Below are 16,106 nucleotides of genomic sequence, written 5' to 3'. Positions count from 1 at the left end.
TTTACAGAATAAAACCATCAAATAACAGCCTCATGCAAAGCATTCTGGGAACCAAAATATGAAGCAAACAACAGAAAAAGGTTGATGAGGATTTCTGGTTCACAAAATGCTTTGCATGAGGCTGTTATTTTATAGTTTTATGCTGTAAAATCATAGACTTGTTAATATTTAATGTTGATTTAACTTTGAACAAACTGTTGCCAGTAAATAATAAACCTTTTAAATCTACATAAGTTACTGGCAAACAGCTGCATAACTACAGCTAATTTTTTTAACAGTGTGATAATAAAACAGTGGTTTAAAATCTCTCATACTCCCAGGGTTTAACATGATGACTTGTGACTCTATAACGCACACATAATTTGCCATCAAAAATGTTTTGAGTAACATGTCAAGTAATAATGATTGGTCAAGAATATGTGTAACATATATGATTTTACACAATCATTTCTTGTACTACTGTAAATTCAGAAATGCATATGCTGTTCACCCACCAATGCCACCATGCTCTCAGTGACCCCATTTTTTTCTTTCAAGCACAGTTCATCTGCAGGGGTAAAGCTGTGCTGCTGATAGATGACAGTGCTCTCCTCATTGCCAGTCAACATCTTTGGCAGCTAACATAATGAGATTAGACACTTCTTCTAGTATATGATTATGCTTAAATCAACTACACTTCTTATGAACAATATATTTATATTTTATTTTTACCTGTTACTTTATTGTCCACTGAAGTTGCTGCTTTTGAAATGTACCCCCAAATAAAAAATAAATAAATGTAATTTACATTTAAAGTTACTGTAAATGTATTAAAATCATTCATCTGCTAAATATGTATTATATAGGTTACTTAGTAAACTACAAATTGTCTTTTAAAAGTTAAGATTGTGTTATTTTTAAAAAGTACAGTATATAAAAATTAGCAAAGCATAGCCACATAAGTATTGTCGGGGATTGAACCCGGATCCCCGCATGCGCTGCTGAGAGCACTAACCACTAGGCCATCATTTCTAACAGTGTGTCAGACTTTCATGTGATCACTTTAAAATAAGACAATATATTTAAATTTAGTTTCTGCATGCAAGGATTTAATCCATAAGGACTTTCCAATTATTTTATGGGTTTGTTTATTGCAGCAGTATTATTATTTTCAGTCAGTAGTACATTTTCATACATTTTTATCAAAAATTACCGCTTTCTCTTTAACTTTGATCGATTTGATCCACGCTCGACCTCTAGGGCTGCTCAAGAATAGCGTGCACGCGCAATTATCTTGACTAGGGAAATCTGGATCACATTAGTTGGATTGCGTAAGCTTCATTTGCCTTTTTTGAAACCGCTTTAGCCTCGCCTCATTTGTTAGGTTAATTCAAGTCGAGTTTGTAACTTTAATCCTCGCTTTTCCAAGCGAGTTTTATGAAATAGCCCTCGGATTATGAGCTCAGCTGCGCTCGCTTGGATAAAGTAAGTGGATTCTTTTGTTGATTCTTTATTTTACGTTACATTTCTTGTTTCATGTTAGCTGTTTTGATTATAAAGTAACACTGGAGATGACTAATATACGAGTTTTACATGGTTTCGTTTTTGTATGACATGTTATATAAATGCATCAAATTTATAGCTATATGAATCAAATGCACAGAATATACAAACTAAAAACTAGAAAATAAGATATGTGGTGGAAAATATGAGTATTACCAGCTGAGAAATATAGGTTATTTGGCAAACATAAGACATTTGTAATTATAAATAAATATATTCATGTAATGTTTGTGTGTTTGTGTATATGTATTATGTTCATGTATATCACATCATAGTTTCTCATACAAATAGTTGTATGTCTCTAACTTTTGACTCAAACTAAAATCCTCTCTTGCTTTTTGTGTGATGTGATGTGATGTAAAACAGGACTTCAGCTGACACAGAAGGACTGAAATCTGGAGTGCATTCATGAGCGACCACATTCAAAATAGCAAGTATTTTGTTATAATGTGCAAATGTTTTTTTCTGAAATAGTTTTTTCTATGTGCTTTGGTGGGCAGAGAAGTTCTGGATTGATATACATCATGTAATATGTAGTCCTGACTCATTTTCTTTTTATAATCATGTCATATTGTTATCATGTGTATATTTGGAGTTTCCAAGTGCACTTTTTCTGAAAGGACGCCTGGACTTTTTTGAAATAAAAGCTCACAGAAACAACATTTTTTGGAGTATCATTCTCAAATTTGAATCACAGCATGGTCAGACATTCAGTTCACCTATATGGTGTCCCCAGGTGTCTCACATGACCATTTCAAACCTTTTTTGCTAAGTGAATGTTATTTAAAGAAAAACGGAAGTCATTTAATGTATATTTTACCTTGTTTTACTCTGTTTCTTTACTACTCTGAGTTGTTATGACTATTAGGCAACAATATGTCAAGTGTCTAGTTTCAAACAAGACCAGAATTATGAATATAGACCATAGGGTTTAAGAGCTGCAGATGTTTTAGTTTGGAGTTGTCGTTTTTCAGAAAATGCTCAAAAATATAAGTGCTAGCTAACAGGTTAAATAAAGTTTGATTTCTTGCAAAAACGGATCAATTTGCTTCATAAGTCATTATGATTACTTTTATATTTTATATATCTGCTTTGGTAAAACGTGCAGTTGCTGAACTGATTTTATGTTCATTCGTTTTGGAAATGAAAACTTTAATAAGGAACCACCCTTGTTTATTTTTCTCTGCACAATGGTAAGTGTTACACCAGCCAGCTGTTTTTGTTAATTACATAAATAAAGTTTTGCCCATTGCATAAATAATACTTTTTTAAATATATTCGTCCGTCACTATGGTTACAGGCGCCGCGTGTAACTAGAATACGGGTTTGAGGTTGGTTGCTCGTTCATATAGGCAGTGTTCTATTTGTGTCTTTAATTTGCTGTCTGAACAGGACACTTCCAGACTCACACCTGTAAGTAAATACGGTTGTCACTCCCGAAATTTTGTCGTGTGAACGCACCCTAAGTGTATTCGGCACAGAAAAATACACGTCCATCTACTTTTTGGACACTTTGCATTTGTTTAGCATGAGGAATCCAACTGTGTTAAGCCAGAACATTTATGTATTTAATATAAAAGTATTACCATTAGTATTTTGTTTTTTAATATTATGTTGTTTGTTTATTTTGAGTTTGTTTTTTATGTGTGGGACTACTGATGGAAATTAGCATTGTTCTAAATCCGGCATATTTACATCAATTTTTATTGTTAACTCTTTCTTTTTTCAAGACCAAAGTATCAACTTTCATGTTTACACAAATGTTTGTATTGGATTGCTTTTAAGTTTAAAGGCACGTTGCAACATGATCTCACAAAGTTCCGTGGGATAGTCACAGAATTTTGTGCTCTCTCCTCCGTGGCACTCTCACGGATCTCCGCATTTTTCCGTGGCCCTGCTACAGACTGTCTTTTTCCGTGGCATTCTCACGGATTGGTTACTCAACTGCTTTTTCCTATTTTCGAACCATTTTCGCTTCGGTTTAGGGTTAGATGTTTTGGTGTTTGCGTTACTATGTCACTTTAACTATTGGTTTATACTATTTTTTCTAATTTATTCTTTTATATTTGCTAAACTTTAAACAATTGTCGCCTGGTGTTGGGGTTGGAGTTGGGTTTGGGTAGGTAAGAAAATAGGACAAAACAGTTGAGTAACCAATCCGTGAGAATGCCACGGAAAAAGACAGTCCGCAGCAGGGCCACGGAAAAACGCGGAGATCCGCGAGAACGCCACCGAAAAACGAGCACAAAACCCTGCGACCATGCCACGGAAATTCGTGAGATCAGGTTGCACATACAGTAGGACAAAGCTCAGGGACTGCAAAAATCTCATTATACTGTTTTCCTTAAGACATCAATATCTTTTACTGTGTATGGCATCTAACACTGGGCTGAAAGTGTCAATCAGAGACCTTCTCACACGTTGTTTATTTGCAGATGTTCCTAAGTCACGTTTGCTCTCTCTGACATCTGTAAGATTGAGTTTAGCCATGAGACTGTCAGAGTGTTGAGTTTATTGGGCCATTTACTGGTATGAAATTTACCTTTGTCGCTAGCATTGACCCTGCAAGGACTCACTGCTAGGAAAACATTTGAGCAAAAAAAAAAAGAAGCAGAATCGTTCTCATTCACGTTTATTGACTTAAGACTATAACACAAGAATTTCAACAAATATTGGTCAAGCAATTCGAAAACAAATTGGTCAACAAATTCAAAAAGAGTCACTGTGTCATATCATATGATATAACTGAGACCTGGTCAAGACACCTGAGGCTCATATCATGGTTACCCTTAATCATTCAACAAAAACACATCCAAAAGTGACAGCAATATTTTCTTTTGCTAAAACCAAACTTTCTTACTGTACACTATTATGATATTTGTGTGACGTAAACATTCCCTTTTGAGACCTAGAGTAGAAGAAATCGCAAAAAAGTTTAGGCCCTGATTTATTTCTTTAATCTCAACAGTTCTTACTCCAGAATATTCATGTACATTAAATATATAATGTTGCAGATCATAGGCACAGATCCTGGCAAAATTAATTGACTAAATTTTAAAAAAATTATTTAATTAAGAAGCCTCTCTGATTGGTTAATCTTGCAATTTACCTACAATGCTTTGATGAATAAGGAGCCCTTCATATTTTGCGTCTTAAACCACACAGAAAACACGATCACATCACCTTCCTTCCTCCTTCCAAAGCGCTTGGGCGCTCCTGTAGCATCTGCTGTTGCTAAGCAACCTAAGCGTTGTGTTGAGCACCTGTCACGGCTAGGGGCTGGCTGTTAATGGCTAAAGCCACGCCCCTTCTCAACTTCCACCTCGAGGAGGTCCCCAAAGCCAACCCAATGACCAGACAACACGAGAACAGGTAAGTATTAAAACAAACTTTATTTAAATATTTAAAATAACTTGGGGAATGGGAAAGGGGCAATTAAAACTAAACGTCCTCTCTGCCTTCCAGGCAGACCACAGCACAGGAAGGTGGCAAGAAAGGGAAGAGGGCAACGGGGGTTCCAGGGGCTGGTGACCAAAGATATAGGGGGGAAGACGGGAGACACAGGCTCCTGCCAGCTCCGCTATCCGTGGCGCCCTCCTCTTCTCTCCTGGAGGCAAAGACAAAATAGTGTGATTTAGGGGTTTATGTCTCTCTTCGCCCGTTATACCTGTATCGCGCTGGTCAGATGCTTCACTGCTCACTCTGCTTTCTTCCTCTTTCCACAGGCAGCGACTGGGACACACAAACACGTTTAATCTGGACTTGGATCGTCCTCACCTGTCTGCTGCTTACAGCTCTCGGTAAGTGTGGTCTTTCCACAGTTCACTCTCCTGACGTTCACTCCTGTTCTCTCCATCTCCACAGGCAGCTTGGACACAACAACACGGTTAGTTCAACTTGAATGCTTCTCACCTCTCTGCTGTTTACAGCTCTGGGTATGTATGACTGTCCGCAGTTCGTTCTCCAGACGTTCACTCTCGTTCTCTCTTTCTCCACAGGCAGCTTGGACACAACAACACGGTTAGTTCAACTTGGGTGCTTCTCCCCTCTTCGCTGGTTACAGCTCTGGGTATGTATGACTGTCCGCAGTGCGTTCTCCTGACGTTCACTCTCGTTCTCTCTTTCTCCACAGGCAGTTTGGACACAACAACACAGTTAGTTCAACTTGGATGCTTCTCACCTCTCTGCTGTTTACAGCTCTGGGTATGTATGACTGTCCGCAGTTCGTTCTCCTGACGTTCACTCTCGTCCTCTCTTTCTCCACAGGCAGCTTTTCCCTTAGCTCGCTATACGGCGGGCTGATCGACAATGCACGGGGGCGGGCTTATGACGGCTGGCCTGCACAGACGGGCAACCAGGTGGTGATTTCCCCAGAAGGCGCCGGGGACCAACCCTCTCGGCGAGTTCGCTGGTCAGCAGGGGGCGAACTGTCACACCGTCTCACCGGGCCGAGCGCTGCCCTATCCTCAATGCCCGTAGGGCGATCGAATACCAGACAGGGGCGCCCTTTTGTAGAGACCACGGGGCGGCGGAACTCCTTCGCCTCTCACTCTGCCACAAGGGAGAACACACAGGTAAGGTAGCAATACACAGGCCCGTAGTTGTACTCACACACACACTGCCAGCTTTCAAGTCTTCACCGCCACACTCCGAAACCTGTCGACACACAGACGTGGGCAGCTTCCAGAGGCCCACACCGTCACTTCATGCTCAACCCGCACACAGCGTATAATAGATGATGTTACTCACGACCGTCAGCCTCTCCGTCTCTTCCTCAGTAAAAGGGATGATGCGGGATACGTCTGACAAGACACACAGCACTTGCACAGCAACCCACAGCAAATACACAGCACCACTTCAACGTGAAAGGTTTTCAAATTACATGGACTCACCCACCACACTACAGGTGTACACAAGAGACGCCCGACGTCCTCCACTTCGCTGAGGTCGGATGGGGGCGATGACAATACGGCCGGGATGTTTAGCTCTGCTGCTATGGCTGCTGAGTCCAACTATTTCTGCGGCTCACCTACCGCGCTAGATCAGGGGTAGGGCCGCCCTCCGCTTCCTGGAGGTGTTCGGTAAATGCACAGGTTTAGTTGCTACACTTCATTAAAATCCAGACGCTAATACTCACAGCGGTCCTCTTGGTTAATGTGTTGCAAAACTGTCTCGTTTCCTTTTTCCTTGGTTTCTCTGAATGTGTCACATATACCGATGTTTCTTCTACCCACAGGGTTTTCTCTTACTCCAACATCCACTGCGAACTACGAGAGAGAGAGAGAGAGAGAAAGTACAACCAGCTTCCAATGTGTATCGGACGAGCACAGCTCCGCACCTCAACTCACACACTAAGCACCAACTGTGATTTACACTGCTCTTAAATCCTCCTCTGTGTGCTGATCCTCCAATCAACCGGCGTTCCTCTTAACCACGCACAGCTGCGCTTGATTTGGCTGATTACAGCCCTCGCGACGCTACCGGATGTCCGGTGTTTCCTGTTCCCGGTCTGGGCGGAAACATCCGGGCGGAACCAAAGTTTCCCGACTTTTGGTTCCGCCCAAAAAGATCGTCACCTTGTGACACACCCACCGGCAGAAAAAGAAATTGGCGCTTATGTTGCAGATTATAATAAAGTTACTGGTGAGCATTTGACTTTACTGACTCTCCAATGCCAATCTTTACTCATATTTGAAGCTTAGATTTTTAAACCAGTGTGTATGTAAGTGAAAAAATAAATCAGACAGATGTATCAGTCCTTCTTAACATCTCAGCTCATTCTTGTTGAGTATTACTTTATTTTAAAGTAGAACCTCTTATTTGTGTTACCCAATTTGAAAAAAAAAACGAGGTATGCGGCTTTTGACTTTGATATTTATCAAAACTCTGAGATTTATTTTGAGCTTTTGGGGCAATGGTGCTAATTTAACATGGCAAAACATTAAAAAAGAAACAATTCTACTGTAATCTGATCTGCCAATGAGATTTTTTCCATTTCATACAGAAACTTAAGATGGATTTTTAGGTTTCTAGAAAGAAAAGAGAAAGACACTGCTTTGCAGAGAAACAAAAAAAAATTAGTTAATTGTTTTGGCAGCTTATGCTGCTTCTGTGCCAGTAATATCACCTTGAAATTGAAAACTGAATTGAAGCTGAATAGACTGCAGGAATTCTGTCTGCACCGCTGCTGAACAAAGAGATTACAGAGGTTTGGCAAGAGCTTTGTGTGTGTGTGTGTGTGTGTGTGTGTGTGTGTTGTATGTGCCTGTAAGTGTGCATATGCCTGTGTCCATGCATCTTTGTGTGTGTGTGTGTGTGTGTGTGTATATATATATATATACATACAGTATGTGTGTATGAATGTCTACAGGTGCGTGTGTGTGTGTGTGTATCTGTATGCGTGTATCTTTGTGTGTGTGTGTGTGTGTACGAGTGCGTGCACGTGTATACATACATACATACATACATACCCCTGTGTCTGTGAGCATCTTTGTGTGTTTATATATTTTTAGTTGTGTGTTTGAATATCTACAGGTGTGCGTGTGTGTGTGTGTCTGTGCGCCTTTTTCTGTTTGTATATATGTTTTAGTTGTGTGTTTGAATGTCTACAGGTGTGTGTGCGAGTATGCGTTTGTGCATCTTTGTGTGTGTATATATGTTTTTAGTTGTATAAATGTCTAGGTGTGTGTGTGTGTGTGTGTGTGTGTGTGTGTGTGTGTGTGTGTGTGTGTGTGTGTGTGTGTGTGTGTGTGTGTGTGTGTGTATGTGTGTATCTGTGCCCCTTTTTGTGTGTGTGTGTATACAGTATATGTTGTGTGTTTGAATGTCTACAAGTGTGCGTTTGTGTGTCTGTGTGCATCTTTGTGTGTTTATATATTTTTAGTTGTGTGTTAGAATATCTACAGGTGTGTGTGTGTCTGTGACGCTTTTTGTCTGTTTATATATGTTTTTAGTTGTGTGTTTGAATGTCTACAGGTGTGCGTGCAAGTATGCATTTGTTTGTCTGTGTGCATCTTTGCGGGTTTATATATGTTTTTAGTTGTGTGTATGAATGTCTACAGGTGTGCGTGTGTGTGTCTGTGCTGCTTTTTGTGTGTTTATATATGTTTTTAGTTGTGTGTTTGAATGTCTTCAGGTGTGCGTGCAAGTATGTGTTTGTTTGCCTATGTGAATCTTTATGTGTTTATATATTTAGTTGTGTGTATGAATGTCTACAGGTTTGTGTGTCTTTGCCGCTTTTTGTGTGTGTGTGTATATATATGTTTTTAGTTGTGTGTTTGAATGTCTACAGGTGTGTGTGCGAGTATGCGTTTGTGTGCCTATGTGCATCTTTGTGTGTGTATATATGTTTTTAGTTGTGTGTATAAATGTCTAGGTGTGTGTGTGTGTGTGTGTGTGTGTGTGTGTGTGTGTGTGTGTGTGTGTGTGTGTGTCTGTGTGCATCTTTGTGTGTTTATATATTTTTGGTTTTGTGTATGAATGTCTACAGGTGTGCGTGCGAGTATGCGTTTGTTTGTCTGTGTGCATCTTTGTGTGTGTGTGTGTGTATATATATGTTTTTATTTGTGTGTATGAATGTCTACAGGTGTGCGTGTGTGTGTCTGTGCTGCTTTTTGTGTGTTTATATATGTTTTTAGTTGTGTGTTTGAATGTCTTCAGGTGTGCGTGCAAGTATGCGTTTGTTTGCCTATGTGAATCTGTATGTGTTTATATATATATTTAGTTGTGTGTATGAATGTCTACAGGTTTGTGTGTCTTTGCCGCTTTTTGTGTGTGTGTGTGTGTGTGTGTATATATATATATGTTTTTAGTTGTGTGTTTGAATGTCTACAGGTTTGTGTTTGTGTGTCGTTTTTTGTGTGTGTATATATATATATATATCTTTTTTGTTGTGTGTTTGAATGTCTACAGGTGTGTGTGTGTGTGTGTGTGTGCGCGCGAGTATGCGTTTGTGTGCATCTTTGTGTGTTTATATATTTTTAGTTGTGTGTTTGAATATCTACAGGTGTGCGTGTGTGTGTGTGTGTGTCTGTGCGCCTTTTTGTGTGTGTATATATGTTTTGAGTTGTGTGTTTGAATGTCTACAGGTGTGCGTGCAAGTATGTGTTCGTTTGTCTGTGTGCATCTTTGTGTGTGTGTATATATATGTTTTTAGTTGTGTGTATGAATGTCTACAATTGTACATGCAAGTATGCGTTTGTTTGTCTGTGCACATCTTTGTGTGTGTATATATGTTTTTAGTTGTGTGTTTGAAAGTCTACAGGTGTGCGTGCGAGTATCTGTTTGTTTGTCTATGCGCATCTTTGTGTGTGTATATATGTTTTTAGTTGTGTGTTTGAATGTCTAAAGATGTGTGTGTGTGTGCGTGCGTGCGTGCACGCGTGTGTTGTATAACTAAACAGGGAGCAGTACAATCAGCTGAAAGGCAAATTCGACAGACGGCGTGTTAAAGGTTTTGCCTGGATGACTCCTCCACCTCCTTCCATTTGAATTCCTCCAGACATCTAATCCCATTCAAAAGAGGCAAATGAACAAAATCTCCCAGCATTCCCCTTTTTTCGCCATGTGACTTTGGTTTTCTCTATCATCATTATGAAACATAAGAAATAAAAAATCAACCTACTTAACATAAATGCAGACTAAAACACTCAAAGATTTAAAAAAACTAAGATCACAATATCACTGCAGCTTCACCAAGACAACAATTACTGTAGATTACATAAAAGCAAAACAGAAAGTCTCCTACTTCTCAAATACCAGGATTAATGCATCTCTTGTAATGTGGTAAAGAGGCTCTTATTACTCTTATGCCAACGTTTGTCATTGTAAAATTTCATTGCTAACACAAAACATAACACATATGGCAATATATGGTCTTTCTTTATGCAATCTCACATCTCCTCTATCAGCTGAAATTGGTGTGCAGATCTTAGCTTGCCGCTTAGTTTACATTTCAACAATTTTTGCAGTGTGAAATGTGTTGGTGTATTGTGAATTAAACTTAAAATCAGCACAACACCACAATGCTGACCTTCTTAATAAGGAGATCAGCAAACCATCTCAGCATGGTCAAAGCTTTTTTCACAACTGGTTGCCAGTAAAGGGGACAGTTTGTTTATTTATCAGCCAGCTGTGCTACTGGTGAGATACTGGAGCCACATGACTTTGAAGTTTTGGATTTTCAAACATTACACTGTGACGACATGCCAGAGTCCCACCACATGCCACTGCAGTCATGGGAAAACTATAAAGAGCCCACACAATTTTAAAAGAGTCTGCACAGCTTTGCTTTCCTGGCAGGGCAAACAGGCAGAGAACAGTCCTGATACCTGTGCAAGTAAACAACAGATGGCGAAATCGTATCCTCACAGTAACAAACTTTGACCCAGCGAGCACGCCACATCTTTATTCACTCCTCGAAGTTTATAGAGAAGAGCGTGTTCTTTCATTCTGTCACCAGATAAGTAATGGAGGCTCAGGTGAGCCAGTTACCTTCAGGCCATAGGAAACCAGTCACAGAGCCTAAGGGATAAAACCAAAAGAAAAAAAACTAACATTCTCTTTTTGACGCATTCGTTTAAAATGCATTCATCTGCAGGGGTTCTCCACGGCGCCGGAGGTTCAGGGGTGGTGGTTGTTACAGATGTGACCTACCACAGCTCAAGAGCAAGGTTAATGAAGTTAATCTCAAGAGAAGAGTTCATACATGTAACCTTTCTATTACAACCTGACAAAACTCGACCCTGTTATGATCGTTATGATGATTTTTAAAGGTGTAGTTTTCTGTCATCAATCACTTTCATTTTGTTTCAGTCTTGGGACTTTTCTACTGTGAAACACACAAACATAAAAGTTTTTGCTATATTTTCTGCTATATTCCATATAATAAACGCATTAAGCAACCACAAAGCTTAAAGCAGGAGTGGGGAACCCTGTGTCCTGGAAGGCCACTCCCTGCGTTCCAGTTCGTTTTTTTATGAACTTCCCTCGCTAACTTCCCTCAGTCTCGTTCACTCGGATGTACGTCATTGCTTACGTTGTACAAGTGCCCACTACTGCTAGAACACTTGAAGTAGGTTCAAATGGATCGCCCTAAGCCCTTGATCACATGGAAAGTGGAGACCGCCCCCTCCATGTGCAAAGCGCGAGTTCCTGAAGTGACGTCACAATTGTGTTGCATTGTGGGATATGAAGCTGCATGAAGGGTACATATGAAGCAGACTCGCTCCCTCTGTCAAAATTGAGGCAAGTAATCCTGAAGACTTTCATTTGATTTTTCAGGTGTGTTTAATTACTCTGCAGGACAGTGGCCCTCCAGAACCCAGAGTTCCCCACCCCTGGCTTAAAGGATTACTCCACTTTCATGAAAAATCCTGATAATTTACTCACACCCATTTCTTCCAAGATGTTTATGTCTTTCTTTGCTTAGTCGAGAATGAATAAAGTTTTTTGTGTAAAACATTCCAGGCTGATTCTCCATATATGGTGCTCTTCCATTGCATAGTATCCCACGGTTTGAGTCAGGTCAGGGTACTTATGGGGGCTTTTCCACTGGGTGAGGTATGTAGTACCAATACTTTTTTAGTACCACCTCGGTTGGCGTTCCAAGCGACCGGAGCTGATACCAAAACGTGACGCAAAAACACTGTAGATCACTGATTGGTCTGAGAGGATCGTCACCACCAACGTCACCGCTATCATGTAAAAGATTAGCTTTACCTTCGTGCTAGCTTGTTCTGTCTCGAATAAATTTGTTGTCATCTGTGCTCTGCTATTCACCTTATTCCGCCACGCCCCTTTTTAATTCTTCGCTCTTCCGCATTTTGTCAACAGACTTCCGCTGCTAATATGGCACAGTGCATTCGGTGGTTAGTTTGGGGGTTAGAAGATTGTTTGTAGTTCACTATAACTTTAGCCAAATGACAAATATCGCTACTGATGTTAATGTTTTGAATTAGGAGCACGGAGAAAACTTCATAAGACGCTCGGATAGCTCGGTCTTATATCGTCCAATCAATCGTCTCGTGGTAAGACGATATGAAGCGGCCGCGGCAAGTAACCCATGGGACATATTACCTCGTCCTGTCAGGAGTTGATGGATCAGCATTGGAAATTATTTAAGTACTTATGCCTACAAATATTTACACAGTGATTTCGTCTTTTTTAAGGCAAATGTGCACCTTAGCCAGTCCAATAACTATTTCTTTTTTATGTGGTACCATGATAGAATTCATTTGCAAACTTGCCAACACTTATTCCTTCAAATCAGGAGACTTAAATCCTTTTAAGTGGAATCTACAAAGCTCACATATGGTTTAAGAAATTCCTTACAGATAATATCTGATCACACTGTAAATGTTTAATATCACTGCATGACATCTGATCACATATGAAGGTTTAATGTAACTTTACAACAGGTAAAGCAAGACCACCCTGCAATAAATTAAGACACAGCTTTATCGGAGTCATCAGGAGCTGATCCCAAGTGTTTATCTGGAAGCTGTTGGTGTATGTACTGGTAAAGTGCTTGGCGACTGTGTAATGGATGCAATATCAACCCTCTGTAAAGCTGAACCAAAGATGGTTGTTTCTCAGTAGAGATATGTACATTTGTGCCAGCTCAACACATTGAAGCAGTTTCTCGGACAGGGTTTACAGGACTAGGATTTAATTATATTAGGACATTTTAGTTTTTACAAACAAACCCTACAAAAAAACAAGACTGGTGCGCATCTTGTGACAAAACAATGGCACTCATATATGTTGAGGTATGTCAGTACAAGGTGTTTTTAAATTATTGTAGCTCAAATATGCATTTTAGCTTGGGACCAGGATAAGCCCTGTCAGGGAAACCGCACCATTGTTTTCCCATATCAGATGTAGGTTGCTTCAGGTTGAGTTGTGATTTTAAAGTGTAGTTGTGGTCAGAGATGGATGGATCCTCCCATTGTGTTTCTGCATCACAGTTTAGGAACATGTTGATTGTATCATCCTCACAGTTGTCCACTGCATCACTACACATCAATGCATCTGTGAAAATAATATAACCATACAATTTTTATGTCTTATTTAAAATAAACTTGCATCATGAGAATTAATATATAAATGGCACCCATACTTAAACAGAACAGTGTGTAAGAGAGAGATGTAGTAACATTATACACACAACCTTTAACTTCAGTGTTAAATAATACGTTGTTTAATAGGTCATTATCAATATCTGAAGAGAAATGAACTGACATTCTAGCATCTGAAATCTCAGTAACTTGTAGGAATCACGTGGGCTACTGTAAGAATGCAATGTACTATAATATCTCGTTGTACTATCGTAAATATAAAAATATAGGTGGACAATTAAAACCATTCAAATAGTTGCATTTTATAAACTAACGTTACTGATCTTAAGTGTATTTGTAGAACGAACTTCACAAATCTAACTTTAGGCGAACGAGCACAAAGTTAGCTAAGATAGCTTACCTGAAACTGGCCACCTTTTCAACACCCGGCGTGGTTTAAAGTTACCGGAACATCGTAGTCGAACCATGGGATAAGGGTGTTCCTCAGTTGGCTTAAAATTGGTAAGAAAGAAACATAAAGGCGATCGAGTGAGCTTTTTAAGCTTAACGCGTCGCCTTCAGTCACTGCCTCAGCTGCTCATCGTCTATGCGGCCGGAAGAACGTTGACAAAATGAGCGAAATGGCGCCGCCCTTGTTGTCGTGAAAAATAAGGTGAATAGAAAGTTCCCAAACTCTCTTTTAGCAATTCAATTCAATTCAATTCAATTTTATTTATATAGCGCTTTTCACAATTGTTAATTTACATTAATAGAAACATCAACATTCACAGATTGAGAAGATTTTTTTCCAGACTTGCAGTTTGTGGCGACACATTCGCAACGCGCACATCCGCATATATGCTTAAATGCAACCTAAATGAGCCTCAGTGGAACGCGTCGACTGACGCCACAGTGTTTGTACATAAACTGTCAGGTGAGACAGAGGTAGTGATTAACGTGATGGCAGCGCAAATATAACGACACGTATATACTCCGAAGTGTTACTAAACTCAATGGAAAAGCTAACCAAGGCAAAGTGAGGTGAGGTGGGGTACTATATAATGTAAAAGCAGCAATAGTTTCAACGCAGCTTCAAAGAGCTTATAACCATACCAAACGAGGCATAAGGGTCTTATCAAGCAAAACGATAGTAATTTTCTGCAAGACAAATAAAAAATATACATTTTTAAACCAAAATTTTTTGTCTTGCACTAGTCGTGTGAAACGCTGTGTGATAACATATTGCGTAATCACGTGGAATGGTCACACGTGATGTATGCAAAACTAGGAGCGTTCAAATGTTGTGGTATGTGGAATGGTACTAATTAAAGTCTTTGTCTATGTCACTGAATATTTTGCTCATTTTTTGCGCATTTTCACGGATCTCCGATTTTTTCTTTGGCCGTACCACGGACTTTCATTTCCATATCATTGTCATGGATTGGTTACTCAACTGGTTTTTCTCATATTCAAACCATTGTTGCTTCGGTTTAGGGTTAGATTTGGTGTTTGTTTTTGGATAGTACTTTAAGTATTGGTTTATAAAAAAAAATTCTGATGTATTCTTTTATATTTTCTAAATTTTAAACCATTGTTGCCTGGCGTTAGGGTTAAAGTTGGGTTTGGGTAAGGACGTCATTTTATGTATATATATACACACACACATATAAACGGATAAGGAGATTAAGCGGAGATTAAGTGGAGATTAAGCGGGTTCTGCCGGTGAATGTTGGTCAGGCATCAGCTGGGCATCACGTTGAAGGACGGCTAGTAGATCAGAGGTGTGCAGACTTTCACATTTACCGGAACTGGGTCTGTTTGTCTCATTGTCTCATTGAGTAACCAATCTGTGACAATGACACGGACAAGAAAGTCCATGGTACGGCCACCGAAAAATTTGGAGATCCGTGAGAATGCCACAGAAAAATTTGCAAATATTCCGTGACTATACCACGGAAATTTGTGAGATCATGTTTAACGGTGTTACTTCACAATTCAGCACTACATAGTTCACAGACTTTGTAACATGTTTCAGTTATACAGTACTAACATTTATAATGTGTTTAATAACAATTCTCTAAAATGACTTTACATGGACTTTAACAGGATAAAAGCGCCCATTAACAAGGCAACAATGGTTTACACTACCCATAAAAAAGGCAATCACATAGATAAGCTTGATTTTCAAGCATGAAATATTACTTAAATAGGAAAAAGCAAGTAAAGAAAGTAACATGGTGGTATGTAAGGATGTGTTTAATATTACCCTAAAATACCATATGAAACTTTCTTATTTTTTGGATCGAAAGTCAAATTTGGCAAGGTGACTTGACATAAGATAATTTTTATACTTTTTAATTTTTAAGTAAGTGTGCAGAATAACCTTTAAAAAGCTTTTCTATAAAGCCTAAGCCTTTTCCACACCCACAAAGAAACACAATTACTTCATCATGATAGTGAAACAAAGACGCAACTGTGAGAAAATGAATAAAAATTGGGTTTAATGTT

The 16,106-nt window shown here is 39.3% G+C and overlaps 1 long non-coding RNA gene across 1 annotated transcript; it reads right to left on the bottom strand.

Moving 5' to 3' along the window:
• Positions 1-12,886: 12,886 nt before the first annotated feature.
• LOC141349793 (uncharacterized) lies at positions 12,887-14,277 on the bottom strand. Its single transcript, XR_012357826.1, has 2 exons — positions 14,020-14,277; positions 12,887-13,572 (listed from the first exon to the last, which is right to left on the bottom strand). It is a non-coding gene; the product is annotated as an uncharacterized lncRNA (long non-coding RNA).
• Positions 14,278-16,106: the final 1,829 nt, after the last annotated feature.

Source organism: Misgurnus anguillicaudatus, chromosome 15 (genome assembly GCF_027580225.2).
Source record: "Misgurnus anguillicaudatus chromosome 15, ASM2758022v2, whole genome shotgun sequence".
Classification (NCBI taxonomy): Eukaryota; Metazoa; Chordata; class Actinopteri; order Cypriniformes; family Cobitidae; genus Misgurnus; species Misgurnus anguillicaudatus.
The sequence above is the reverse complement of the archived record's forward strand: the minus strand, read 5'-3'. Positions and strand labels throughout refer to the sequence as shown.